Genomic DNA, 27,494 nt, shown 5'->3' with positions numbered 1-27,494 from the left:
ATGTTTTGTTCGCTTATCGTAGCTCAGTCCACTCTTCGACACTTGACACGAAATATTATTTTCTTCACTTTAGAGAACTCAATATTCCTATTAACGAATTTCTTGATGCATCTCCCAAAACATTTAAATCTTCTTCTGATTATGTAGGTAATTTAATAGTACGATTGCGTTATAGTTTTCAAAGGGTTATAGAAGAAAGCGAAAAAGCTAGGTAGCGCCAAAGGGAACAATACAACAAGCGCGCGAAAGAAAACCGATACGCGGTAGGCGATCGGGTGTTATTGGACATTCGTGTAGTTAAAGAAGGAGATAGCAGAAAGTTCACTTCGAAATATAAATGGCCTTATAGAATAGTTAAAGTTTATTCGAATAATACTGTAGACATTGCTGATAATTCGTATATATGCCAGCGTACGCATGTAAATAGATTAAAACCTTTGTATGAAACAATGCTATGGAAACATGAGCATTGTCCGCCACTTGAGAGCAGATTCCGCAAGACTATTGCGACTCAAACAACAGGTGTATCTGAACACAAGCTCGATAACGAAGCCGTAAGACAACAAAATATTGCATCAAAAGCCGTGTCAGAATTGATGCCAGACACCAATTCAATGGGTCAACAACTTGTACTCGAAGACCATATGATCGGACAGTCTCATCTGCCGATCGAAGAGCAATTGTACTCAAATGACAATTGCGATGTTACCGAAAATCGACAGCATCCATCAACAATACCTGAAACTGGTCCTATATGCGCCGCTAAGGATTTCGAAATTCAGCAAATTGAAAATAATGCGACATCAGCATCAACGCATCAAGACGGTGTGAACCACCGTCCACAGCGAAACAGGAGAAAACCAATTCGTTATAGAGACGAAGTGTAATGACATCAAACTGCGCAATTCTCTAATTCGAACAATAACAAGTGGGCTACTATATAAACTGTGCGTTGAGCGAAGAAAAATCACCACTTCTTCGTACTCTCAGTGAGCAATCAAAGACTATCTGTTCAGACAAGTTTTAATTGTTTCACGGCTAAAGAGAACCAGGAAAGACAACAAAAAAACAAAAGCAAAAAAATGGAAGACGAACAACAAAAACAACAACAACACGTCGAAGAGAACGCAGTCAGCAGCAGCTGGACCCCAATGGTGGTGATCCCACTACCTGTTCAAGAAGTCGTGGTAGTAGACCTAACGACATCCGACGACGAGGAGACCGTTGCCGGGGACGTGCCCGAAGCATTCGAAATACAGGACGCCATCGATTTCAGCCAAGATGGAGTCCGCGAAGAGGACACCTCGGATTGGCACCTCGAAGGAATCCGTGACAGCAAGCAACTGCAGATCAAAACAAACCAACTAATCGGACGTCTCCTCATCCGGCTGCATGAGAAGAAAGGGCGTGAAGCAATTGACGCATTAAAATTGATCCTCGATCTGGACCCGGAGGTACGACACCTACCTCTCTACGGCTGGACTTCCTGTCACTGGGACTCGCCTCGACCCAGGAAGCGTTCCAGTGACGGCGACCACGAGGATACTCCGGATCGAAAAGGTCCAAATACCTCTAACACATCCAGAAGAAGAAGACCGAAGAAAGAAATTTTCTCTTCTTTTTTCCCTGTTTTTTTTTATTACTTATGTTTATCCACTTTCACCTATGCTTACAATATTTACTCAGTATGCCAATATACTCTAATCGATATATTCCTTTATAACAGCTGAAATAAACACAATAGCCAACAATTAAGATATCATCATTGAAAAAAAAACACGATATATCAACATAAAACTACAAAACAAATAGAAGGGAATCATGATACAAAAAAACGTTATGTAATTATACGTAACCCAGTTTCCTTGAAAAAAAAATCAAACAAACAAACAAAGGATTCTCTTGAAAATTTTTTTAAAATAAATAACGTAGTTAACGAACACCAATTTCTATATTAAAAAACTGTCTTAGTTATGTTATGCATATGAGCTTATTATACTGATATTACATGTGTTTTGCCCTTTCTCCATTTTTACAATTTCACTTTTCCAATTTACGCCCTAAAGTCATTTCTTATCTTTTACGTCATAAAATCCAACAGTCAATATAGATTCTGAAACATAAAGCCATTTGAGTAAAAACATTAAAGAAGTATTGCTTTTGGGAATAAAACTTTAAGGTTTATTTCACTTCCGTAAAAACTCATTAATACGTGACATATTATAACAATTTGGTAGTCACAATTGAAGTAGTTCCCTTTTTGTAGAATCTCATTGTCGTGTAAGTGGCAATTTCCAAACCATTTCACTAAGTGTTGCTAGACACCTTCAGTTAGCAACTTGCCTTGCCCTGCGAAAAGGCACTGCGTTCAAAGACCATATTGTTGAGATCGGCTCATTAAAGAACGGTATAATCCAAAGTGAAACAACTGAACAAAGAAATACGATGAAACAATTGCTTTTCGAATACCAGATTGAAGATAACATGCCCTCGTTCAAATGGATAAAAGTTGGTGGGTGGACCTATTGGCCTGTCTCAATACTGTTGATAAAAAAGTCGTTTGAATGTTGTGAAGATGACTTGCCGATTTTCGGAATAATTGCGAAGCTTTTTATGAAAGAAGAAACACCTCACGCAGTTCTTCAGTTGATGGAGACTTTCTATTTCGACGATCACTTTTATTCTTATTTGTCCAAGCCAAAGGAAAAAAGGACTTAATATTCAAAAATCTATTTACTAACAAAATAGAGCCACTTTGGCTTTTGAGTCCCTTTGGAAAGGATACCAAAACCTTTGTCTGTCCATTCCACCTTCTATAAATTACTGACGCACATTTTTTCTAAGTTACCATATATAGACAGGCCATACCATACACATCATGCTTTCTTAAAATGTTGTGTCTTTAACTTTTTTGTTTCTACGCATCCCGCACTTTTTTTTTGTGACCAGTGCGCTTCCTTTGTTTTAAGATTATTGTATATCTACACCTACGCAATTTTTTGCGATCAGTACGCTTCTTTTGTTTTAAGATTTGTGTATCTACACCCACGCCATTTCTTGCGACCAGTACACGTTAAGCTTTCATCTCGACGTATGGACCAAAATCGTAGGCTGAATTTTGCAACGCATATTTTGGGGTGAGTTTGTTCTATCAGTTTTTAATTGGCTTTGAAGTGATTTCAATGTAGTGTGAATATGTAGTTTTAGGGCGAAATTTGTAGAGAATTTCAGAAAACATTCAAACGCTCAGCAAGGCTGCACTAAGTAACCATTTACTGAGTACTGAGTACTAGAGATGACAGAGGATGACATCGAGAGGATGACTGTGTTGAGCTTCGGACAAAAACTTAAGTTTAGGAAACTGGTTAAATCATTGAAGTTACCGCACATTTCTTCACAGTTTCTAGCTCCTTTCCAAAACCATCCTTCGCTATTGGCTACTCCATCTCCACAGTTCATGGATAGCACTTTTTTGTAGCCAGTTTCTGAAGAGCTTGGAAGATCTCACACATACATTGTGCAGGCTCCTCCTCCACCAGCACCACAACCACCATTTGAAACATCTGTAGCTAGCATCGCCAAAGCCTCAAAACAAAGATCTGCTGCATCGTTTTCGCCACGTAGCACTAGTGAGGTAAAGTATTGGTGATATAGTTTTAGTTACATAACATCTTATAAACTCTTCTAATATTCCAGGTAATCTACAATGTTCACGAAATGCTAAGTGCAACGGTATATGGTAGGAGACTGCTGGTAACGTATTCCAGGATGAAGAAAGTGGTCATGTCTCTCGAAGAAAAGAGCCTTTTGGTAAGAATTTGTACTGAAAGTCTTTGTAAAGACGTTGGACATTTAAATCCTACGTCTGAACAAAAACAAAAAATGTCGGTAGCAATCATCCGCCCTTACCCCAGCCTGAAGAGTAACCAAGAAAATAACTCAGAATGGTATAATTTACACAATAACCGTAGTTCGGGCTTCATCGATGTTCGTTTGAAAACGATGCGTTCGAAAAGAAGACGCAGCAACCACTCAAATACCGAGGCATCCAAGAAATGTAAAAATGCCATAGTAGAGGAAGGTTTTGAAAAGGAGTACGCGAAATTTGGCGGACAAAAAGCACTGGTAAGTTCAAAAGTTATGCGTACACACATTTTTTTTTGTAACCTATCTTAATTTGCTGTTTGTTTCAGGTAATCTGGCTCCGCGACCATTGTTCTCTTCCATCGAACACAATACAAATTCTGGAGTATACGGAATTGACCTTTAAGTACCGCGAATTCCAAGGCAAATGGAAAATGCTGAAGTCTGCTACTGACTAACTCATCGCCTACCCGCGCTTTGTCGACTTCGAGAAGGGCCAACTCGTAAATTAACATTAAATATGTTATGATACATGTTCTAATTATATTTTTATTCTAGATTGCCAATGACTTTAGGCTTCGTCATCCTTCTTCCGAAAGTTTTGAGCTGAACTTCAGTCAGATATATCTACTCAAAATCATGAAAATTGGAGCTCTCAAGGAGAAACAGCTGTCCATCAAATCTAATCCAAAAAACAACGCTATAGGTAACTTTTTCACATTTCAAATATTGCATGGGCCTTTTTACGTATTTTGATTTTCAGGGGTAATTGCCGGGCTGTACTACCTCATCAAACTTACTCCTGACGTGGGTAAAGTTAAAATACCCCAATTGAAGACATTCTGGAAAGTTTCATCGTGTATCTCAAGGTAATTAGAAACTACATCATCCCATTGCGCTTAATCTTAACATCAATTTGTTTTTCTACAGGAAAATGCTTCCCTGGACGAATTCATCAAAAAGAAGCCAAAGCATCTTTCGGATTGGCGGAGAAAAAGGCCCAGACGAAAAAGGCCTAGACGAAAAAGGCCCGCGAAAAAGGCCCAGACGAAAAAGGCCCATACGAAAAAGGCCCACTTTTTTCCAAATTCAAAAGTGGGCCTTTTTCTCCATTGGACTGGGCCTTTTTCTCCGTTTAATTTCCATGTTCCCACAAACTTTATATTTATTTTCAAAATATATTTCCAACCTCCTATTCCGTGGAAAGTGGAATGTACATAGGTTGCTGAAACCGTTACCTTCTATAAGGTTTGCCGAGATCAAACAATGTTAGCGTATGTACGTTAGTTAATCTTTGATTATTTATTCGTTAGCAATCTGATTTCGGATTATGTTAGTATTTATATATTGGTAATATCCCGTTAAATAAAGTTCATTTTTCACAATTTTTGTTTATTGAACTACTATCGGCTTTTTTTAATATAATACAAGAAATTAATGTTTTTCGCACTTAGCCTTGTTCTGTCCACCCTCTTTGATTATTCCCCCAACCCCCAGTCCATCTCCCTTATAACTTCCCTTTGTCGATACTTATGCCATAGGTAAAGACCACTGATTCGTTGTGAATAAGGAAACTGAATGAGTTCCGCGGGGCTTTTGTGGTTGCTGGGAACAAAAATATATGTTACCACGAAGACTAGTTTATTATTATTAACATTTGATAAATAATGTTTATAGGAATAATAGTACAAACTTGAACTATCGTCTGAGGCAAGGACCAAAACAAAGACTATTGTAATTCAATATTGATTCTAATACCATTTATTCTTTATACATTTTCAATTCTTTTAACAATTACAAAGAGCCCAATAAATATATTAAAATCATAACCTACTGCTATAAATGATTTTGTTCGTTCTTCGTGTCCTGTTTTCACCTTTTGTACATTTTCAAGCAGCTATTGATTACCTAATTACACATGACATACTACATTGAGATATAAGGAAGCTTTACACTTTACGTTAGCAAAGCTACTAATAATGACAAATCAATTTTCTACTACGACGGATTTTTTTTTATGAGAGTCTCTTATTAGTGAAGACATAAACCTTTTAAATTGAATCTAAGATTTTTTTCTTCAAATTTTCCACGATCATGGAAGGCATATCAGTGTATTTTTCTAAAAAACTATCACGACATGGCTGCACATGAAAGAACACAAGTTTAGCTGATCCATCAGTCAGTATCAGTTTTTCATGCGATAAATTTGCCTTTTTTCTTTAGTTTATTCACTTTATGTTCTTTCTTTTCAGTTTTCTTTTTCTTAATGTTGGCTTTTCTCGTTTTCTGTTGTTATTCCTTTCTCTTTTCCTATTCTTCGATGCGTTCAGCCAACTTCTTTTACAATTTGATTTGATTTCATCTTGTTTCTTAATAGATTTAGCAAGCAATTCCACATTGTTTTTCACCTATTGCAATACAGAAAGGTTAAATTATTTAAAATCTTAAAAATATGTTTGTCAAATTGAAAGTTTACCTGAAAACCTTCTGCTCTTTGCAGAGCACCTTTTCATGCCTGTTTCTCTTCAATACTTCTCGCATTCAACTTCAGTTTGGCCATCCAAGATTTTCACTTTGGCTTTGAGTTTTTTTTTTTTATTGTTGCCACTTTTGAATCTAAAGTGGTCTTGTTCAGAATGGGCGAGGGATTAGATAGTTCTCCTAAATCAAATTTGCTGAATAGTAGGCAGCTTTCACTGTTGAAAATTTGTGTTAGCGGTGTACTGGTTGGTCTTTGTTCAGGAATACCTGTTTTGACAAACTCTGTGGGATCAGAAGTTGATGACACTGATGCTGCCTCGGTGGCTTGTGCAAGTTTGGCAATTCAGGACCACTTCTTGTTATTTTTCTTTTTTAATTTCTTCTTCTGCAATTTTTCTAACTCCTTTTAAGTTTGGTTTTCATTGTCCTATCAGACAAATCCAGCCTTTTCCCTGAAAATAGATGGAATAAGCTTGCCCGTCTTCCTTGAACGTAAAGATCAACACATACCTGTTAAGTGTGAGGTGTTAGCTGCTAGACATTCTTCTTGTTCAACACCAACCTTATTGCTATTGAGATCGTCAACTGTAGATACACTTTCAGTTGGAATGTTGGTCAATAAGCTAGAAATGAAAAAGTCTTCAGGAGTGAGTTGCTTTTTAAGAGCGACGATGTCAATGGACCCTCGCGTTTTATAAGGCTCTTGATTTTTTGGGTCCTCATTTCCTACAAATTTTGTTTAGACGTCACTTTCAAGTTCTTGTTTTCTCTTTTTCTATTTACAAAAACTGCCTCTCATATTATAACCTTTAAACTTTATTATTACTTACCTTGATCTCTCAACATTAACACTGACCACTCCATAGATCAAACTATGCGGAACAAGTCTATTGTTATTTTCTTTAGGGAACGGCATTTTCAAGCCAAATCTAGCGTCAGGACGCCACAAACAATGGCGGACGGTGAAAATCTGTTATTAAAGCCCAAGTAGTGATCAAAATCTTCACTTGAGGGCAGTATCAGCAGAGTAAGTATCCAAAAGATCGTATGAATAGTAGTACAAAAAACAAACGTAGTAAAATAAACTCTTAAGATTGTCTATTGAAATTTAAAAAAAAATTTTATTCTTATATTACAAATTCAACAAAATTTAGTCCCTTTGTTATTGTTTATGGTTTTCATCTATCGGTGTAGTACGCGAATTCCATTCATAGCTATGCTGTTATTGTCTGCGAGCATCGAAGCTAGCACCGAAAGATTTCGGTGAAACAAGGGAAAAGGCCGTTATTACAACAAAATGCTTCGGTGCAATAGATTCTACCAGAAACTCCTTTTACCATAAAGGACGGCTGGCTGCTTTAAAGAGGTAAATTGAGAAAGTTCTGCTACAGAGACTTACGCGCAGCTTGCACTCAAATTGTTGATGTGGAGTATATTATGCATTCTCATTCACATTCAATGTTTTTTTTTGTTTTTCTAGGAGAACACATAAAAAATTGGCGTCAAAGATATTTTGTTGTACGGGATTATTGATTATTACTAGGATCCAAGCATAAACCAAAGCCAAACATAGGACTTGCTGAACCACTCAACAATTTTACTGTGAAAGGATGCCAAATTATGAAAGCGGTATAACATTGTACTACCCAATACTTCATAGAATATCTTTACTTTGTTTTTGCATGATACCAGAGGATCATCGAAAACCATCCACCTTTCTGATTCGAGGTCTTCAATGGATGAATGTAATTGAAAGGAGTTTTCATTTTGAGTCTGAAAAAGAAAGGTACGTGAAGGATCAAAACCTAATTTTTAAAATGTTCATATGTTGTTGTTATCTTTTGCATGAAATAACAAAAATTGTGAGCATAACTTTGTTATTGGATTCTAGGGAAGAATGGATGACTGCTATTGATTATAGCTTCACACGGATCCTGATAGCAATGATGTGGATATGCCAGCCGTTTCTGAAAAAACGATCTAAACGGCTCTTCGTAACCGTTATCCCTATCTAACAAAATTGTTTCTTTGTCAATAGATGTTGGAAATGATGGATTGCAAATGAAATTTCTCGTAACCAGACAGTCAAATAGACCCCATCATTCAGGGAAGAAGAAAGTGGTATGTAGTTGAAGAGACAAAAATATGTGGTTTATTATTAGTGAAGATGGTTTAACCATTTTTAACTATTTCTTATTCCACTTTCATTCCCTTTTTGCCCCAATATAAGCGAAAGATCTTCTCTGCTGTCTTTTAGCTAAGGATCCACATGAGTGATTAGGAGGCGGCCCGAAAGATCAAAAAGAAATCACTCAACATCCATTTTTCCTACCAATTTTTTCGAAAGATAGATTTCAACAGAAGATACGTAGACGTGCAGTTTGTATTTGAATGTTTTGATTTTACCCTGTCTCCTACACGCATTTTCCACCACCGTTCAAATGGTGAGTGAAACAGACACCCGAAACTTCATTATCTATGCTTGTGCTCTATAAGAGAAATAAATGATTTATAAAATTGATAAAACTCTTACAAATTTTTGCTCAATGCAATTTTAGTTACTGATGAATACTTTATTGAAAAATGTTTGCCCAAGGTGAGATTCATGTTTTCATCCGGACAACAGCGCTTCTAGTTCAAGAGAAGACATGTAAGATGAAAGACGCGGTTTTGTACAAAGAAAGCTTTTCCATAAGAAGCAGTTCTGTTGCTTGTAGCATGCGTCATTCAAGATCCTCTGCCTTGCATAACCGCTAACAACTTCCCGGGTATCCTTGAATCGCCAAACGCCAATAGTTCCGATAGCTCCTCCTCCGCCCAGCGTCATCTGTATGGAATGTACAAGATATTTCAGAAATTTGATCATTCTATGTTTGGCTTTTACGCAATTAAATACTTGTATTTACCATGGCTCTCTCCTCTGTGCAATGTTCGCGGTGTAGTTCTTCCGTTTCCAGCCGGAAACAATTCTGTTCGTGTCTAGTGTGTGAAGCACCTATTCATCGAGCCTGTTGCGGTTTTCTTTCCAAGAGGAGGTTCTCCTACGTGGAAAGAATTCTCCAGCAACTACCGTTGTGCGGGCTGCACTGAAGGTGCTGTAGATGTGGCAGGTGCATCGGCTGCGGATGATAGCGACCAGGCTCACGGTGCAACCATTAATACCAACGTTGCAAGTGGTTCCCGTGAAGGCGAAGACGCGAAGACTGATGGGAATTCTGTGCGTCCGAGAAGGGCCATTAAGCGACGGGAAATTTTAGACCCTTCGCATGAAGCCAGACATCGTAACGGTGATCGTGCTGCTGCTAAAAAGCAGAATAAATCTCGTCCACAATTAACTACTCCCCATACTTTTTCCTTTGCAGTACGGCTCGCACAATCATCTCCTCAAATGGCACCACCACGCGCACAATCTTCTCCTCAAACAGCATTACCGGCCGCGCAATCTTCTCCTCAAACAGCATCACCGGTCGCACAATCTTCCCCTCATACAGCATCACCGGCCGCACAACCATCTTCTCAAACAGCATCTCCGCTTTCACGGTAATCTTCTATACTACAGCTATCTCCTTTGCCAAGGCTCATGTTTCTTGTTTTTGTTCTTCCTTCTTTAATTAGGTCAGTAATAATTTCTCCTCCGCCTGTGGCTCCGCCACGAAGAAAGCGACGTGCCCAAGTACACGATTTTTCTGTCCGGAGCGAAGATCCATTAGTAAGTACAAGCTTAAAGCCGTAAAGAATTATTGATTGCTTTACTTACATTTTTTTTACAATAATAGGCGATTGCTGATTTATCTCTATCACCTGTTTCCCCGCGAGTTGACCAAAGTGATGGTTTACGGGCTGAATTACCCACTGAACCAACCGAATCTATCTTGGAAGTAAGAAATGATTATTAATGTTTAATGTACTCATTTTTATTTTGCCTTTTCTTACAGCAATCCTCATTTGAACCACCAACACAGCCGGACTTCCAAATATTCATCGAAGGGTCTAACAAAGGCAAAACAAAGCTGACTAATGGACTAGGTAATAAAATTCACACAATTTAGATGAATAGATAACTCACCCTTTTTACTACAAAGGTTATTGCTACACTGTAAAAAGGACCACCGGAAAAACAATTACTTGGCGCTGCACGTCTCGGCATTATGCAGATTACTGCAAAGCAACAATTGCACAAGCAATTAAGTCCAATCTCGATAGCCTAGTTCAATATGAGCAAGAAGATTTTAAACAAAACCCACATAACCCAGATAACGGAGTCCAGCATAATCACCCACCAGACTACGGGAATCATCAGCGGGTAACCTGAAAATGAATAAGAATCAATCAAAAATCAGTAGTTTAATTAAACGATGGATGTAGATTCCTCTTTTCAGGAGCGCTAAAAAGGAAGCAGTAGCAGAAAAATTTAAATCAGTGAAGCGCATTATATTCGACGAAATTAAAAACAAGGAAGTGTCAGGGAGAGACATGCCTAACATTGAAAATACTACCCGACGGTTAAGGTAATTGTTTCTTTAACATTTACAGAACAAAATTGATTAACAACAATATTTTTTTCTTACTTTAGATATTTAAGGTCCAAATGCTTGCCTCCGAATCCGAGGAAGGATGATCCATTTTTTCATATCGACGTCGAATTCTTCCCTGAAGATTTTTTTCAAGGAGCTGTGTTTGCTGGATCCGGAACAAATAAGACACGCCATCTGCTTTTCTTTACATCAGTGATGAAAAGGCAATTGGAAGACTGCAAGATTTGGTTTATCGACGCTACATTCCACTTTGTGCGCGATCCTATTAAACAGGTAAAACGATAGCGTAAATATTTTCAATGTATCTATTAACAACAATTGTTTGATTTTTTACAATTTCGTACCTAGTTATTGTCCATAAATGGCCTCATAAGGAATGAAAAAGGTGATCTAAAGCAGGTACCACTTCTTTTCTGCTGCATGACGCGAAGAAGGGCAATCGACTATCTTGCAATTTTCGTGAAACTAAAGGTAAAAAACTATTTTTAAACTATCCCAATTTTAACATAGTATACATTTTTTCTACCTAACATTTAGGAAATAATGCCACTCCCAAGGGTTCAAAGAATAATCACTGACTTTGAAAGGGCCATGTTTGTAGCGGTGAGGAAAATTTTCCCCGATTGCATTCACTTGGGATGCAATTTCCATTGGTGTCAGGCAGTAATGAAGAAGGTCCGCGACTTTAAATTGTCTGCCGAATATAACAAGAAGGGCGCGAATGCTGTACGCTATGTTGTAACTCGCCTCCTCAGCCTCGCCTATCTTCCAGGTATGAATGATACAATAGCCTTACATTTCTTTAACCATGATCTCCGGTTATGTTTTTGATGTAGCTGACAAGATACCTTCCATGTTTGATTACTTGCGAAATTCGGCCGCTCCAGAACTTGAGGGGCTCATGGTCTACATGGAGCGCAACTGGATTCGCGGTCGATTCTGGACTCCATCCCACTGGTCCTGCTTCAACCTGCTATTAAGGACAAATAATGATTGCGAAGGTTTACATAATGATTGGAATAAGGTAGCTTAACTAAACAGATGCAACATACTTTAGTTACTAATTTAACGTTTGACTTTTACTAGCTTGCGGGTGGTCCTAATCTCCCCTTTTATAAAATGACTATGGTGCTCCAACAACTGTGCGAAGACGTGAAGCTCACGCAAAAACTCCTGTCCCACGAGAAAATAAAGGCACACAGAAAAACTCAGACTCAATTGAAGAACTCGATCCTGTTCACAATGTGGACAAAGTATCAATATAATGAGGTATTTGCTAATAGATATAATAAGTTCTGGCCACATTTCAACTAATTTTACTTTAACCAGATTTCCACGAAGGAATTGTTGGAGGAAATTGTTTTGGAATTGAGAAGTTCCTTCCCTGCTGTTGCTCCTGACCACCCTTTGAATGTCAACGTTAATGACCTAGATGATTTTGAAATGTCTGTCGATGAGAATGCAGAAATTAGTTATGATGCTGCTGATTAATGTAACTTCTTAAATTTTATCTTTTAATTAGTGTACAAATCCAGATTTACCTTTTTGCTTATTAAAGTGATTATTCAGTTTCACAAGTGTCTTATTTACTTATTCATTAATGAATTACATAGCAATACATTTTTCATTATCTGTACGTACCTTTCAGGATGGGTTTATAAGCCAGCAGAGGTTCGACCAAAAGGAAACCCGCTTTGAGGGGGCTACTTCTCTGTCCAGGTAGGAGTTCTTTGATGAAGAACTTATTAGATATACTATGATTTGGCAAAGGCTGGCTGAAACTCGGGACATCAATGTGTTTGATCAACACAAGTAGCCAAATCAGGTGCGCCCAACACTTTGTCATCATGCTGTGTTCAACAACATTAATTCTTTTCAGTATTGATATGAATAGATATGAGGAGACATATACCTTATGATTAACGCTTCCTAGCGAATTCCCATGAAAAAGTCTTCTTCTCAATCATATTGAAAGCAAAATAAATTGTAAGACTTCAAGAATTTCACCATTTATTGATGCAATCATGGAAAGCCATGATGACGATGCTAGCAGACAATAACAGCATAGCTATGAATGGAATTCGCGTACTACACCGATAGATGAAAACCATAAACAATAACAAAGGGACTAAATTTTGTTGAATTTGTAATATAAGAATAAAATTTTTTTTTAAATTTCAATAGACAATCTTAAGAGTTTATTTTACTACGTTTGTTTTTTGTACTACTATTCATACGATCTTTTGGATACTTACTCTGCTGATACTGCCCTCAAGTGAAGATTTTGATCACTACTTGGGCTTTAATAACAGATTTTCACCGTCCGCCATTGTTTGTGGCGTCCTGACGCTAGATTTGGCTTGAAAATGCCGTTCCCTAAAGAAAATAACAATAGACTTGTTCCGCATAGTTTGATCTATGGAGTGGTCAGTGTTAATGTTGAGAGATCAAGGTAAGTAATAATAAAGTTTAAAGGTTATAATATGAGAGGCAGTTTTTGTAAATAGAAAAAGAGAAAACAAGAACTTGAAAGTGACGTCTAAACAAAATTTGTAGGAAATGAGGACCCAAAAAATCAAGAGCCTTATAAAACGCGAGGGTCCATTGACATCGTCGCTCTTAAAAAGCAACTCACTCCTGAAGACTTTTTCATTTCTAGCTTATTGACCAACATTCCAACTGAAAGTGTATCTACAGTTGACGATCTCAATAGCAATAAGGTTGGTGTTGAACAAGAAGAATGTCTAGCAGCTAACACCTCACACTTAACAGGTATGTGTTGATCTTTACGTTCAAGGAAGACGGGCAAGCTTATTCCATCTATTTTCAGGGAAAAGGCTGGATTTGTCTGATAGGACAATGAAAACCAAACTTAAAAGGAGTTAGAAAAATTGCAGAAGAAGAAATTAAAAAAGAAAAATAACAAGAAGTGGTCCTGAATTGCCAAACTTGCACAAGCCACCGAGGCAGCATCAGTGTCATCAACTTCTGATCCCACAGAGTTTGTCAAAACAGGTATTCCTGAACAAAGACCAACCAGTACACCGCTAACACAAATTTTCAACAGTGAAAGCTGCCTACTATTCAGCAAATTTGATTTAGGAGAACTATCTAATCCCTCGCCCATTCTGAACAAGACCACTTTAGATTCAAAAGTGGCAACAATAAAAAAAAAAAACTCAAAGCCAAAGTGAAAATCTTGGATGGCCAAACTGAAGTTGAATGCGAGAAGTATTGAAGAGAAACAGGCATGAAAAGGTGCTCTGCAAAGAGCAGAAGGTTTTCAGGTAAACTTTCAATTTGACAAACATATTTTTAAGATTTTAAATAATTTAACCTTTCTGTATTGCAATAGGTGAAAAACAATGTGGAATTGCTTGCTAAATCTATTAAGAAACAAGATGAAATCAAATCAAATTGTAAAAGAAGTTGGCTGAACGCATCGAAGAATAGGAAAAGAGAAAGGAATAACAACAGAAAACGAGAAAAGCCAACATTAAGAAAAAGAAAACTGAAAAGAAAGAACATAAAGTGAATAAACTAAAGAAAAAAGGCAAATTTATCGCATGAAAAACTGATACTGACTGATGGATCAGCTAAACTTGTGTTCTTTCATGTGCAGCCATGTCGTGATAGTTTTTTAGAAAAATACACTGATATGCCTTCCATGATCGTGGAAAATTTGAAGAAAAAAAATCTTAGATTCAATTTAAAAGGTTTATGTCTTCACTAATAAGAGACTCTCATAAAAAAAAATCCGTCGTAGTAGAAAATTGATTTGTCATTATTAGTAGCTTTGCTAACGTAAAGTGTAAAGCTTCCTTATATCTCAATGTAGTATGTCATGTGTAATTAGGTAATCAATAGCTGCTTGAAAATGTACAAAAGGTGAAAACAGGACACGAAGAACGAACAAAATCATTTATAGCAGTAGGTTATGATTTTAATATATTTATTGGGCTCTTTGTAATTGTTAAAAGAATTGAAAATGTATAAAGAATAAATGGTATTAGAATCAATATTGAATTACAATAGTCTTTGTTTTGGTCCTTGCCTCAGACGATAGTTCAAGTTTGTACTATTATTCCTATAAACATTATTTATCAAATGTTAATAATAATAAACTAGTCTTCGTGGTAACATATATTTTTGTTCCCAGCAACCACAAAAGCCCCGCGGAACTCATTCAGTTTCCTTATTCACAACGAATCAGTGGTCTTTACCTATGGCATAAGTATCGACAAAGGGAAGTTATAAGGGAGATGGACTGGGGGTTGGGGGAATAATCAAAGAGGGTGGACAGAACAAGGCTAAGTGCGAAAAACATTAATTTCTTGTATTATATTAAAAAAAGCCGATAGTAGTTCAATAAACAAAAATTGTGAAAAATGAACTTTATTTAACGGGATATTACCAATATATAAATACTAACATAATCCGAAATCAGATTGCTAACGAATAAATAATCAAAGATTAACTAACGTACATACGCTAACATTGTTTGATCTCGGCAAACCTTATAGAAGGTAACGGTTTCAGCAACCTATGTACATTCCACTTTCCACGGAATAGGAGGTTGGAAATATATTTTGAAAATAAATATAAAGTTTGTGGGAACATGGAAATTAAACGGAGAAAAAGGCCCAGTCAATGGAGAAAAAGGCCCACTTTTGAATTTGGAAAAAAGTGGGCCTTTTTCGTATGGGCCTTTTTCGTCTGGGCCTTTTTCGCGGGCCTTTTTCGTCTGGGCCTTTTTCGTCTGGGCCTTTTTCTCCGACCTCCATCTTTCGCAGCCATTCATTATCTGCCGCGGCTCCGCTGAAAGCCTTATGGACTACACCGTGGTTCTCGACTTCACGTTTGTTCCTGTTGGAGGTGCTATACGCGTCGTTCCACGCATTTAATTTGCAGTACCTAAATTTCTGAGGCAGTCCTACAAATTTTTTGACATGTTTGTTCTTAAAATCCCAAACATTGTTTGCCCGTCTGTTTCAACCCTAGAAACTGATATTTGCAATTATGTTGTGGACGAATCTTCATCTGACATTTCAGATTGAAATGGAACCAAATATTCCCTCCAATCAAGAATATTTGTATTTTCTTGTGTGTTTTAGATATAAGCCGTATCCAAGGAAATAAACAGTTGAATTAAAAATTTGTTTTATTATTTACAAGAATGCCTGTGTATAAACAGCAGTGGATCCTATCTTTCGGAAAAGATAAGATAGAATGGCAAAAGTTAAGACACTTCCGGCATCTTTTCGATAACTTGTATCGGGCGTCAATTTGAGCCAAAAAAAAGTATCTTTATCTTATGCTAAGCCAATTTTAGCCTAAAGTTACCGAAAAGATACAAGATACTTTCGGCGCCATCTAGCGGCGACAAGTTCATTTATTTGGAATAAAATTTTCGGGTCTCATTGTTTTATTCATCCCTTGTCTCGTGGATGTGGATCAAAAATCAATGAATTATGAAGCTACAAATTTGATGCAACCCAGAATTTCAATTAATCTTCGATTCAGAATTTTTTTATTTAGTTTTGCGTTATTACTAAGTATCTTGTATCTTATTTTATCTTATCTTTAGCCTAAAATGAGAATTTTTAAGAATTTTTAAAAATATCTTATCTTAACTGGTTTTTTTCGGTAGTATCTTGTATCGAAGCATTTTTTCGGTATTTACAAAATATCTTAACTTAACTTTGTATTAAAAATTTTTTTTTACAGTAACTGTATCTAGGGGAGACTGGGGTGAGCCGGGACAGTGGGTGAAGTGGGACAGCTAGAGGAAAAATAGAAGTAATTGATTTAAAATTTCAAAAAAAATATATGTTATTAGTATTTGTGTTTCCTATTTAGGGTAAAAGTTTTAAACGAATATGTGAAAAAATACGAAAGTTATGTAGAAAATTTAAAAAACGGTATTTTTTTCCTTAAATTTTTCGCCGCCATTTAGTGTTTTTCTTCACAATACTACAAGTAGTTAATATTTTATACATACAAACAGGTAGTCTATTCATTTCTCTATCGTTTGCAAAAAAAAATTTAATTTTAGGACCATTATTTTGAGGGGAAATTGTATTTTTACCAAAAGACTTTTTTTGGGGCTAGTTGGGACAGCAAATGTGCCTGAAATTGAACAGTAGTGGGTGGAGTTAAAGGCGGAGCTACAAAAACAGCGTTGCATTAATTAGTAAAAAAGTTACATTTCTAACTAACTTACTTTTTAAAAAAAAAGAGTATATCTAGTAGTATCCTACTGATTTATTACAATTTTTTAAATGTATTTTGTGAGTATAAACTTAGGGTGTCCCACATCACCCACCCTGGTGTCCCAATTCACCCAACACCATAGGCTCCTCCCTCAAATTTTTCAAAACTTTAAAAATCTGTAAAACGTAAATTATTTATTATAAAAATCGGGAAAAAAACACGGAGGTAAAGAAAGGTACAACAAAAATATAAATCCAGTCAAAAATAAAATCAAGCAATTTGTGAAGGAGTTATGGAACAAAAACAAAAGGTGTCCCAAATCACCCCAGTCTCCCCTACAGGGTAAAAAAAAAAGATAGGAAGCACTGATAAACAGGCAAATACCTTAATAAAACTGGGATTTCTATTTTGTTTGGCAGATACATCTACCACGTATCTAGTAAATCCCACTAACAGAGTGGTAGCTGCTTGTAGTTGGTAGCTACATGGTAGATGTTTTAAATCTAGCAGATACTTCTACTTTTCTGGCCGCCTAATGGTAGCTGTTTCCATTTATCTGCACTCTCAGTTTTTGATTTCTACTTTTTCGCTGCTTTTGGCTACCATTTGGTAGCGAAATGAAACATGCTATGGTAGTACTTGCTACCATTTGGTAGAAAAGTCGTCGATTTTTATATAGTAGAGAAAAAGTGGAGAAAAGTAGATCCTTTACCAATGCGTCTACCATTAAAAAGTTCCACATTGGTAGATCATACTACCAGGGAACATACACTACCATATTCCTTCTATTTTTCTACTTTTCTCCAACTTTTTCGCCTACTATTTTACCACTTTTTTCAATTTTTAGTATACGCGCGAAAAAGGTTTGATTTGAAAAATAGTCTTTATTGCAAAATACAAAAAACAACAGAAATTTCCGGGTTGCTCTGGGAACCATGTAAAATAGAGAAACTTCTTGGTGTTTAGAATACTAAACATATAGTTCTGAATTTACATAAATGCGCTTTGAACGTTAGTTACATAAACATATCTAGATTAATTCAAAACATTTAACATATAGGGAAACATGCTTTTTCAGAAAAATGATCATATAATGAGATCCAGTGTAGGCTATTTCAATTTCTGTATGCCCACTTTCTATGCATTTAACTGTGTAAAAAAATCTGCGACTAAAGGACGAACTTTACCAGGGTGGACATTGAAAACGTAAGAATAAAAAAAATAATAAAATGTGCTTAGGAGTGTAGGGTATTTAATACGAAACATATGAAACGACGCGAAGAGGTTCTTGAACGCCTTAATTGAGCTGGTACCGCTTGATATTAATTCCCCTTCACAGACAATGCTAAAACAGATTGGGTTTCTCAGCGAACCTACACAACACATAAAAGGTGACTCCTTGAGATGGGGCTTTTTCTCGATAATTGATAAAATGTCTTCATTAGCCTATATTTGAAAACAATGAATGAAATTATGAAGCAATAACAAAAATACTAGGTGTATACCTTGATGAAATAAACCACTCGTTCAGTGATGGAATCCTGGCTAACAACGCGAATCTTCTTTAAAGATGGAATCAGTCGCATTACTAGAACCAACAGTTTAAGGCATTCTAAATTAAATTTCATTAAATGTTTGGCCTTCATTGAAATTTAAAAAAACATTACCATCTTCCGTGTCTGGAATGGGAACATTTGATCTCAAGGCCTATTTTATTACCAATGGTCCTTGCGCCAAAATAAAAGTCTCCTCAAAGTGTCCCGCCTTCGGGAATGCCAGTAGGAAATCACGGAAAATCTAGGATGTTATGGATGTATTAAGAAGCGTATTAGAAAAGGTATAAATGCATAAGTCTATGTATACCAAATTTTGGCAATCACGGAAGCGAGGATACTCCGCAAGTATTTGCGTAGTTGTCCATTGACCTACAGAAATTTGATGTTGTCTGTAGTTATATGTAGACGCCATATGCTCTTGAATTGTGTTTTCATTAGAACCCTGTTCAGGTAAATGTGTCTTCATCCATTCAATCTAAAAAAGAAAACCAGATAATTTTGAATGACGAATGAAATCTTGAATGTATTAACAAACCAATTACCTTGAATTTATCTTCATCTTCGTTGCAAGCGGGGTCTCTATCACCATTAAGCTCGTTGTCAGGCCTGCGATTGGAGTTTGTCCTTTTAGCCGGGCAGCTTTGGCCGGGCAGTCTTTGGTTTCCAGACTTTTTTTTTACTTGACACTTCGGACTTCGACCGCATAGTTTTCAGACGAGTATCGATGAAACCGTTAGTTAATTTTGGATTAAAATAGTGAGTATAGTTTGTCAGGCTAGAACCGTCAGAACAAGGGACAGCCAAACATGGAAAAGCTTTAACAATTGCCTTTGCAAGTTCTTCTTTGAGGCTGCTCGGTGGATATAAATCTTCTTTCCCAGAAAGCATGCACATATGGCTCACAAGTATTCGTACCAACGTTTTCCGTTCATCTACTTCTAAATACGCTTCGTTGCGATCCATAAATGATTTAACAATTTTTCTACCTTCTGACGACTCCTTCAAAATTGAAATAACTGTAAATGTATCCTGAAACCAAACAAGAAAAAATTTATTACTTCTTATGCTTGCTAATAAATATGTTTGACTATGTATACATCAGACTTGCTGATAGGATCTGCATGTGCGTCGGTAATGTTTTCATTTATGTGAGTTACGTCGTCAATTCCTTGAAGTTCGATTACCGTGTCATTGGCACATAATTCAGGAATGATTTCATTGTTCCTCATTGAGGCAGAAGCATTTTCGGCAACAAGATTTTTCACAAGTTTTTGCAATTTGATTTTGTGCCCGAGGGACAAACTTAAGCCATCGATTTGTTTTTCAGTCAATGAAAGAAGGCATTCTCCATCAATATCTTCCCCTGAAAAAAAATATCATTAGAAAATCTAGAAAGAAACACAGTTTTGGCTCCAGTTAGTACAATTAGTGCAGTGACAGTTTAAAATAACAAAATAGAGGAAGACGAAAAAAGTTTGCAATTCTTTGTTTTTAAATTTAATTGAACTAAAGCAAAATTCAAACCCAGTGCCTTGGTGAAATAAAATTTGTTGCATCGCATTGTTTGAAATTTTGGAGTATCCATAGTGGCTCGCAATCAGGCAGGGTTTCAAATTCTACTATAGCAAGGCCTTCAACCCAATTGGGAACTTTAAAATCGCATTGAAATTTTTCAGGGTTTAAGTTTAGAAAAACGAATTTTGCTCCACTACTTTTATTACAAGGACTCAAAACAAAGTCCTCAGAATGAAAAATGTTACTATTCAAAATTGCAGCACAAGACACGGTCTGGAGATGGTCGGCAACGCTTTTTACAATGTTGACAAAATTGCAATTAGAATGCGCCACTCGTTTGCATATGTTGTGATACGCTTCAAAACGCATACACCAATATCGCACCGGTGGACCATTCTCCCTTATGACGGTTGGATAATGAACTAAATGATGAAATTGATTAATAGGGTTAATTTCCTTAAATAGTTTGTTAAAACAGAAAAATATTTGATTAATTAAGTCCTCTACTATAACAGTATGTTCCAATGCGATACTTGGGGCAAAAACAATATCCATTATTCTGTTTAAAATTAAAATAAGCTCAAAGTAGGGATCACCAATTTCAATTAAATCTCCAATGATCAATGGAAGCATTCGGATCAAGCACCAGTCTTGTGACGCGCGCTGTATTGTACTATAATTTCCCCTTTTTCGAATTAAAACATCTGTAAATTTTGGCGAAGGCTTGTTCTTCTTATCATAATAGCTGTAACTAAAGCGCTTTAAACGATTATTCAATTCCTCTGCTACGAAAAAGTTTTCCGTTTTTTTCGAAAATTCACGAAACACAAGCATAATAATAAATGGAACTATTCCTTCCAAAAAATCATGCATACAGTCAAGAATTAAATTGTTGGTTACGTGAAAATAACCACTTTTGTTCAAGTGGCAATTAAATTTAATTCCAGTAAGTGGAGTGGATTGACCGTTTGTCAACTTTGCCTCTCTTGCAGCAACGTCATAATTCTCTTTAGTTCGCATTTCTAAACCATGCGTATTTGAGTTACGTTTTATTTGGTCTCTGCTCAAAAGGCAAAGTCGACAAAATTTCGTAGCAGATGGTGATGAAAACCCAAACAATTCATGAATGCCCTTTGTATCGCCGCAAACAGAAGAAATGGTACCGTGGATACGAAATCCTGGTAAATCAAAAACATCTAATAACATCCCTTGGTCAGATTCAAGAATTTTCATTTCTTTTAGTAATTCATCAATGACAAATTTGAATTCGCTGTTTTTCAAATCTTTACTAAAGCAAACCGCAAAAGGATGAATGTTGGCAAGACGCGAATTTTCTAATGGAGGCAAATTTTCTATTCGAAAGCAAAACATACCAAACTCATATTTTTTTGTCTTGCTGCCAAGCGGATTTGTGACTTCAGTTTCATCAAAAAAAATTTGGAAGCGAACTGCAAAGGGAAAACGTTTCAAAAAAGAACTATTTTTAAAATTGTTGCTGTCCCTATGGCTTCTAATGAAACCATCCTCGCTTATTACTTCTCTAAAATATTTCGAGCGGAAGTTGTTGACTGAAAATAATATGCTCAAAGTTTCTCGTAAAGAAATATATTGGAAAGTTTTTTTTGTTCTTTTTGGAAATGATTCCCCCTTAGAATTAATTCGAACAGGAGGATTACTTTCGTTTGATAGAAACACCGTTCTTGGTTCAACATAAGCGAAATGTGCTTTGAAATAGTTTAATCGCTTTTTTTGAGAATTGAAGTTTCTTAGAATCGACGTAAGAGATCCGGTTTTTTCACGCTGTTCATCATCTAGTTCAAAAATGGCGCCCAAATTATTTGCAATGTAATCTAACGCGGTGTTTGAAACTAAATGTTCCGATCTTAAATTTAACATAAACTTTGCTAAATCCCTTACAACTTGTTTTGATGCTTTATTATCTTCAGTAACAACAATAGTTGCATTTGACATTGCAATGTCATTTTCCATGGTTGTTACATCAATAACATGAACATCTTCGTCGGTATTTGGAAAGCTGATATTTTGTCTAACCTCTGGACTAATTTTACGCCGAGTTTTACTACACCGCATTAAATTATTTCTGAAATTAGAAAAAGAATTAAAAGTCTCCGGACACCTGTTCTGAGCGCATACCAGTAGAGTTCCTCTTGCATCACCGGATGTATGCATGGCATGCATAGCTCGTAGGTGAGAAGTAAAATTTTTAAATTCACCTTCGATAAAAGTACGGGTGAAATTTTTTGAAATGCACTGAAAACAAGAAAACCCCTCAATGTCCGACACCGCAGAATTAAAAGCCATAGTTGGAAAAACTTATGTTTTTAGCAGAAAAAAAAGTTGGAGACTTATAGTATACCTTTAAGTTTTGCCGCAATACTTGAATCAAAGTTGATGGTTAGCAAAAATGATTCTAAACCAATTGCATTAAGCTCCGAAACATCAATAAGGCACGGAGCACAAGTTGGATAATTAGACGCCATGCGGAAAAGGAGAAAACGTCCCTACAACGGACAAAAGAACCAAAGTTAATTAAAATAAAGAAAGAAATTAGACCATCAATGTGAATTTGCTAAAATATCTCAATAACATAGAAAAATATATGTACCTTGAAAAATTTCCTTTCCCTCACCAAAAAACGTGAACTTGCACGAACCACACCCAATAAACAGAAGGTTATTGGTCACTAAATGGTAAATCACATTACATAAAATATCTCCGTAAAATAAAAAAATGTATGTACCTTTGAATAGTAGAAAAAATCCGTTTCCCTCACAAAGAAACGTGAACTTGCACGACCCCCCAAAAACAGTAGGTTGTACGTCACTAAATTGTAAATCACTATTAATAATCACGGTACGAAAAAAACCCACAATCGATACCACTATCAATAACACTGCTAATAAAAAAACGCACAAGCTGTAACGCAAAATGCAGAACACGTCAAACAATGACTATTGCAAATAATGAGTCACGAGCGACACTAGCTCCTTCGAAAAATTTTAAAGACTAATGAAAACCTCATGAAAAAAAACAGTAATCAGGGTGACCACACACATCTTCTAGTTGTACGTCACTAAACACACAATGTAAATCTTCATAATATTTTACATAATAATAACATTGTAATATTTTAAAGTAACTTAAGCCAAGAACAATTTGATATAAGTAATAGATCGCTGAACATAACTGGGAAAACAATTTTGTGTATTACTTTTTAAATTAAGTGGGGTAGCAATTGTTGAACTGGTACAAGCTCGTAGCTGTCAGGGTTTCCATGGTAACGCGTGTCAAAGCAGCAGCTTCACAGAAAAAAATTTTAAGTTTACTGCGTTCAATTTTAATATTTTTCTTTTTTCAGAACATTGTATAGCCTTTTTTGGTAAGTGTTTGGATATGTTGCATGAATTTTTCAAAACCCAAACGAAATCTCATTCTTGATAAATTTGCTTTGGTGGCGGACAATAGTCATACTAGGGTTTTATGTTATTCCCAGATTTCGACTTGTCATTCCAGGTATTATTTACTTATTGTATTTTACTTACTATTTAACTACGTTAAGAAACTGTGAAAGATAGATAAATTTGTTACCTAACTACATTCTTCGTTAACCTAGGAGTAAATAAAAGCAGTGAAAGACAAAAAAGTTCACGAGTCCCACAACAACTTATTTTATTTTGCATTATATTTAGTGTTGGTGGTTTACAAAGGTATGGTTAACTGAATACACTTGTTGCCAAATATTATTCTTGTATACAGCATATAGTACATCAAAATCAATGGGAATATTGCATCCACAGGTCTCTTATACCAAACTTGTGGTTTTATTTTTGCGAACAGCATTTCAAACACACTTCAACGATCTAATTATTTTGTCAGAAAAACATTTGATTAGTACTATGGTTAACTAAATTATGAGTCCCTTAAACTGAAAGAAAATTTACCACATCTGAAAATGTATTTCAGCAGAAAAATAATTGATACAACTTTGTTGGACGCGATGATGTAGCCTACACAAATGTCTTCGCCAACGCCAACACAACAGTACTTTTCTTCAACATCGCTGTAATTTTCCCACATCACCAAAGCGTACATCTCACGAGTCACGACCATTGTCGTCAAGTTACTCCCCAATACATAATGTTCGGCCGTCGTCCATTTTAGCGAGGTCGTTTCACATTTCATGCCTACCAATTCTTTCCTTGTGGTAGACACCTAGTGCTCTACCAAATAGCAGAGGACTGGTAGATACCTTACCAATCTCCTACTTTCTGAAAGCAGACAATTTTTTCTACCATTCCTCTACCTTTTCAGTTCTACCACGTATGGTAGTCGAAAGGTAGGAAGATGGTAGAAGGCAAAAACTGAGAGTGTACCATTTCGCAGGTATTTGGTAGTACCAAAAGATGAACAGTGTGCACAGTAGCGACTGGATACTTAATTATGAGTCTTTCAGTAGGGAAAAGCTACTGAAAAGATTAGGTATCTTAAAATGACACTTAATTTTGAAAAAAAATACTTAAAATTTGCCTTCCCCTACTGAATCCAAATTCTAACCTTTCCCTTCTTTTTAAAGTATGAAAATTTTTCTTTAAGCACTACATACAGCTTTTTAAGGTTACAAAAAATTGGTTTAAGTGCTTCAAATATTTAAGTATCTTGTAAAGCAGATAATAATACAACGACACCAGGAACAATATCATATTACGATATTATAACAACAGTTGACATTGCATTCCCTATTATTGCATTATGCAATAAAGATTTTTATCTAAGATAAAGACGCATAAATACAAGAAGAAAAAGGGAAAAAACTAATTCTTATATTTTTGTTACGTGGCAACGCTTAAAAATTCTAGTGTTCGGGGAAAAATTTCATTAGTTTTCAAAAGGGATGGAAAAATTTTGTCTATTCCGACAATCAAGTTAACACAGTAAGTTAAAAAAGTGGTGGTCTATTTCAAAGACATCACGATCAAAAAAAAAAAGTGCTTGATGGTAACCAACATCTTTATTTTTAAAAGTGATTTCTAATTAGATTTTGAACTTGGAATGTCCAGTTATAGAATACCTAATGGAAATCCCATAGCTAGGTTGAATAAGTTCTGACGCAGTAACCCAGGGTAAAATAGACAAGGTTTCTCTGTTATTAAAGTCTTAAAGTAATAGACCAAACTTTTCTAGGTTACTGAAGCGATGACAGGGACTGTTCTTCCAACAACTTTAATGTTAATACCCTTTCCATCATTGGTAACATTAGTGGTATGTACACTGGTTAGCGTAATAATTTTTCTTCTAAAATTTTACAATAGATCCATTTCTACACTGTTAAAAATATCTACTTTTTTCGGTAATTTACCTCCTCTAAAATCGGTAAATTTACCTAAAAAAGTTGATTTTCAGTTTTCGCGAAAAATATAGTGAATTTTCCCCCGAAAAATACATTGTGGGTTATACACACCTGATAACGGGGTTGACGCACCAGATAATGGTGTTAAAAAACTAAAAAACGAAGTCGCTACCCCGAAAAGTGGCGCTGTTAATTGTTTATGTTTTCATGAAACTTGAAACGGCCAGACATCATACAAATAGTTCGTCTGTTGTGCTCTGACTTTTAACTCTTGTGAGTTCCAGATTTGCTGCCTCATGGAAATTCAAGTAGAAAATACAGGTATGCCATATTAATACGTGAATTTTAATGTGTAGCACTGTTTGCCTCCGAGCGAATTACAGTATGTATATTCGCCGCTCTTCGCCGTTAGTAATCCGATGTGTAGTGGTGGATTGCACTGTTCGTACACGGACAAAAATAGAAATGCTGTCACATTATAGGACAGTTCATCGAGGCGATCGTACTTTTAATGCACATTGGTTGGCTGGTTGTGAAAGAAGATATCCAACTGAAGATGGACTAAGAAAACATTTGCAGGATCACCAGCCAACATTCGTTGAACGAAATATTGAAGCTGCAGTATCTACTTTTCAACAGAAGAACAAGTGCTTCGGAAGCCCCACAGCTAGTAAGTAGAATTTATTTTGTTTTCCATATCCATGAACTTAAAAAATATTAATTTTGTTTTTAGTGACTTTACGTTATGTGTCAAGTAGTTTTTCAGACTGCTATGAAAGCAACAAGAGAGACCAATAAAATTTTATCTGACTATTGTTTTAATTAATTGGAAACAGCTAACCTAGCAAGTTGCATCGAGCAAGAAACAAGAGGATCACTGTTCATCCTATACATTGGATCGACAATCCACCTCATTTTGGAGAGTAATCCATTTGTGAGATTTCACACAACTGCGGATGCTGTTAATAGATTAATGGCGACCTACTACGTCTTCCACTTTAAATAGAACGGTAAGGTTCAAAGCGCATTGTTGTTTCTTCAGTCCTACGTTTTAGGCGTCAAAGACGAAGCAACTGATACTTGTACATCTGTTCATTCCCTTTCCGCATTGGTGGATAAAATGTAGACTTCTTCATTGTGTTTGTAATTGCACAGAGTTCGAAATCTGTACTTTTGTGTTAATCTTAATCTGTTAACTAAGATACATTAACAATAAATAACATTTTCCGGTGGGTTTACTGCTATGATTTCAATTATTCATATAGATAACAAGTACACGAACGGGTCATTTGGTTTCATTTTCCGGTAAATATGTGCTTTAACTTAGGTGTCATTTTAACCACTTTTCGGAGAACTTTTACCAATTTTAGGGAGCCTCCCCTAAATTTTTTTTAGGTGATATTTCCACCTAACTGGCAGAGTCCGACTTAGGTGCAACTTTCACCGAAATTCAAGGTTTTTTTAGGTTTTTTTTAACAGTGTATTTTAAAATTTATTTACTTATGTAACGAATCGTTTGAAACATAATTTCTAAACTGTTTGATGGAACAACCTTTATATATTTCCTCTTATATGCAATTTCAATTAAATCAACGTAGTGTATTAGTGGGAATTTTTTTAGTTGGTGACGAAAAAGCTTTTCCATAGCAAAAAATGGGTTTTCCCGTTGCCAACATAGGCATGAGTTTCTCTATTGTTATTTGCCCGCTTCTGTCGACTAGGGCTGGTAAATCGACACATACAGTGCTTTGTTTTTCCCCGTTGAATCTTGCTGCTAGTGCCTCAATCGGCATTGGGAAAAATCAATTTTTGCGATGAAAAACTTGTTCGTCACCAGTTAACTTACTTCCCGCTGCTGACAACAGTGGGGCCGAGTCTCGGCAAGCTTTGAGTTCTTTAAAACCAGCTATCAAACATGGATAATTATGGTTCTATGTACACGTAAGTAAAGAGTAGCCATGG

General features: G+C 36.1%; 6 long non-coding RNA genes across 15 annotated transcripts; 3 read left to right on the top strand and 3 right to left on the bottom strand.

The window, feature by feature from the left end:
• Nucleotides 1-5,956: 5,956 nt before the first annotated feature.
• LOC130702757 (uncharacterized) lies at nucleotides 5,957-7,319 on the bottom strand. The gene is made up of 5 exons (XR_009004411.2): nucleotides 7,176-7,319; nucleotides 6,856-7,071; nucleotides 6,613-6,797; nucleotides 6,341-6,560; nucleotides 5,957-6,272 (listed from the first exon to the last, which is right to left on the bottom strand). It is a non-coding gene; the product is annotated as an uncharacterized LOC130702757 (long non-coding RNA).
• A 78-nt stretch (nucleotides 7,320-7,397) lies between these two features.
• LOC130702759 (uncharacterized) lies at nucleotides 7,398-8,859 on the top strand. Of its 2 annotated transcripts, XR_009004423.2 has the most exons (5): nucleotides 7,398-7,711; nucleotides 7,826-7,974; nucleotides 8,038-8,131; nucleotides 8,237-8,466; nucleotides 8,576-8,859. It is a non-coding gene; the product is annotated as an uncharacterized LOC130702759 (long non-coding RNA). The 2 variants fall into 2 exon arrangements; XR_009004421.2 differs by having other exon boundaries at nucleotides 7,409-7,711; nucleotides 8,237-8,859.
• LOC130702758 (uncharacterized) lies at nucleotides 8,709-12,979 on the bottom strand. 7 transcript variants are annotated; one of them, XR_009421032.1, is made up of 14 exons: nucleotides 12,793-12,979; nucleotides 12,522-12,730; nucleotides 12,201-12,327; nucleotides 11,933-12,113; nucleotides 11,729-11,853; nucleotides 11,407-11,645; nucleotides 11,225-11,345; nucleotides 10,914-11,142; nucleotides 10,626-10,653; nucleotides 10,412-10,549; nucleotides 10,279-10,359; nucleotides 10,103-10,212; nucleotides 9,252-10,031; nucleotides 8,709-9,172 (listed from the first exon to the last, which is right to left on the bottom strand). It is a non-coding gene; the product is annotated as an uncharacterized LOC130702758 (long non-coding RNA). The 7 variants fall into 7 exon arrangements; XR_009421033.1 differs by having other exon boundaries at nucleotides 10,103-10,216; nucleotides 10,279-10,335; XR_009421034.1 differs by having other exon boundaries at nucleotides 10,279-10,335; nucleotides 11,407-11,641.
• Nucleotides 12,980-13,205: 226 nt separating this feature from the next.
• Nucleotides 13,206-14,551, top strand: LOC130703016 (uncharacterized). Of its 2 annotated transcripts, XR_009004512.2 has the most exons (5): nucleotides 13,208-13,332; nucleotides 13,437-13,652; nucleotides 13,711-13,895; nucleotides 13,948-14,167; nucleotides 14,236-14,551. It is a non-coding gene; the product is annotated as an uncharacterized LOC130703016 (long non-coding RNA). The 2 variants fall into 2 exon arrangements; XR_009004511.2 differs by having other exon boundaries at nucleotides 13,206-13,652.
• Nucleotides 14,552-18,597: 4,046 nt separating this feature from the next.
• Nucleotides 18,598-19,661, bottom strand: LOC130703106 (uncharacterized). The gene is made up of 4 exons (XR_009004545.2): nucleotides 19,192-19,661; nucleotides 18,957-19,124; nucleotides 18,761-18,890; nucleotides 18,598-18,705 (listed from the first exon to the last, which is right to left on the bottom strand). It is a non-coding gene; the product is annotated as an uncharacterized LOC130703106 (long non-coding RNA).
• A 5,929-nt stretch (nucleotides 19,662-25,590) lies between these two features.
• On the top strand, nucleotides 25,591-26,764 carry LOC130703014 (uncharacterized). Of its 2 annotated transcripts, XR_009004509.2 has the most exons (3): nucleotides 25,601-25,853; nucleotides 25,916-26,202; nucleotides 26,266-26,764. It is a non-coding gene; the product is annotated as an uncharacterized LOC130703014 (long non-coding RNA). The 2 variants fall into 2 exon arrangements; XR_009004508.2 differs by having other exon boundaries at nucleotides 25,591-26,202.
• The last annotated feature ends 730 nt before the right edge of the window (nucleotides 26,765-27,494 follow it).

The sequence above is a fragment of the Daphnia carinata genome, chromosome 5 (genome assembly GCF_022539665.2).
Source record: "Daphnia carinata strain CSIRO-1 chromosome 5, CSIRO_AGI_Dcar_HiC_V3, whole genome shotgun sequence".
Classification (NCBI taxonomy): domain Eukaryota; kingdom Metazoa; phylum Arthropoda; class Branchiopoda; order Diplostraca; family Daphniidae; genus Daphnia; species Daphnia carinata.
This window is presented reverse-complemented; position numbering and strand designations above follow the sequence as displayed.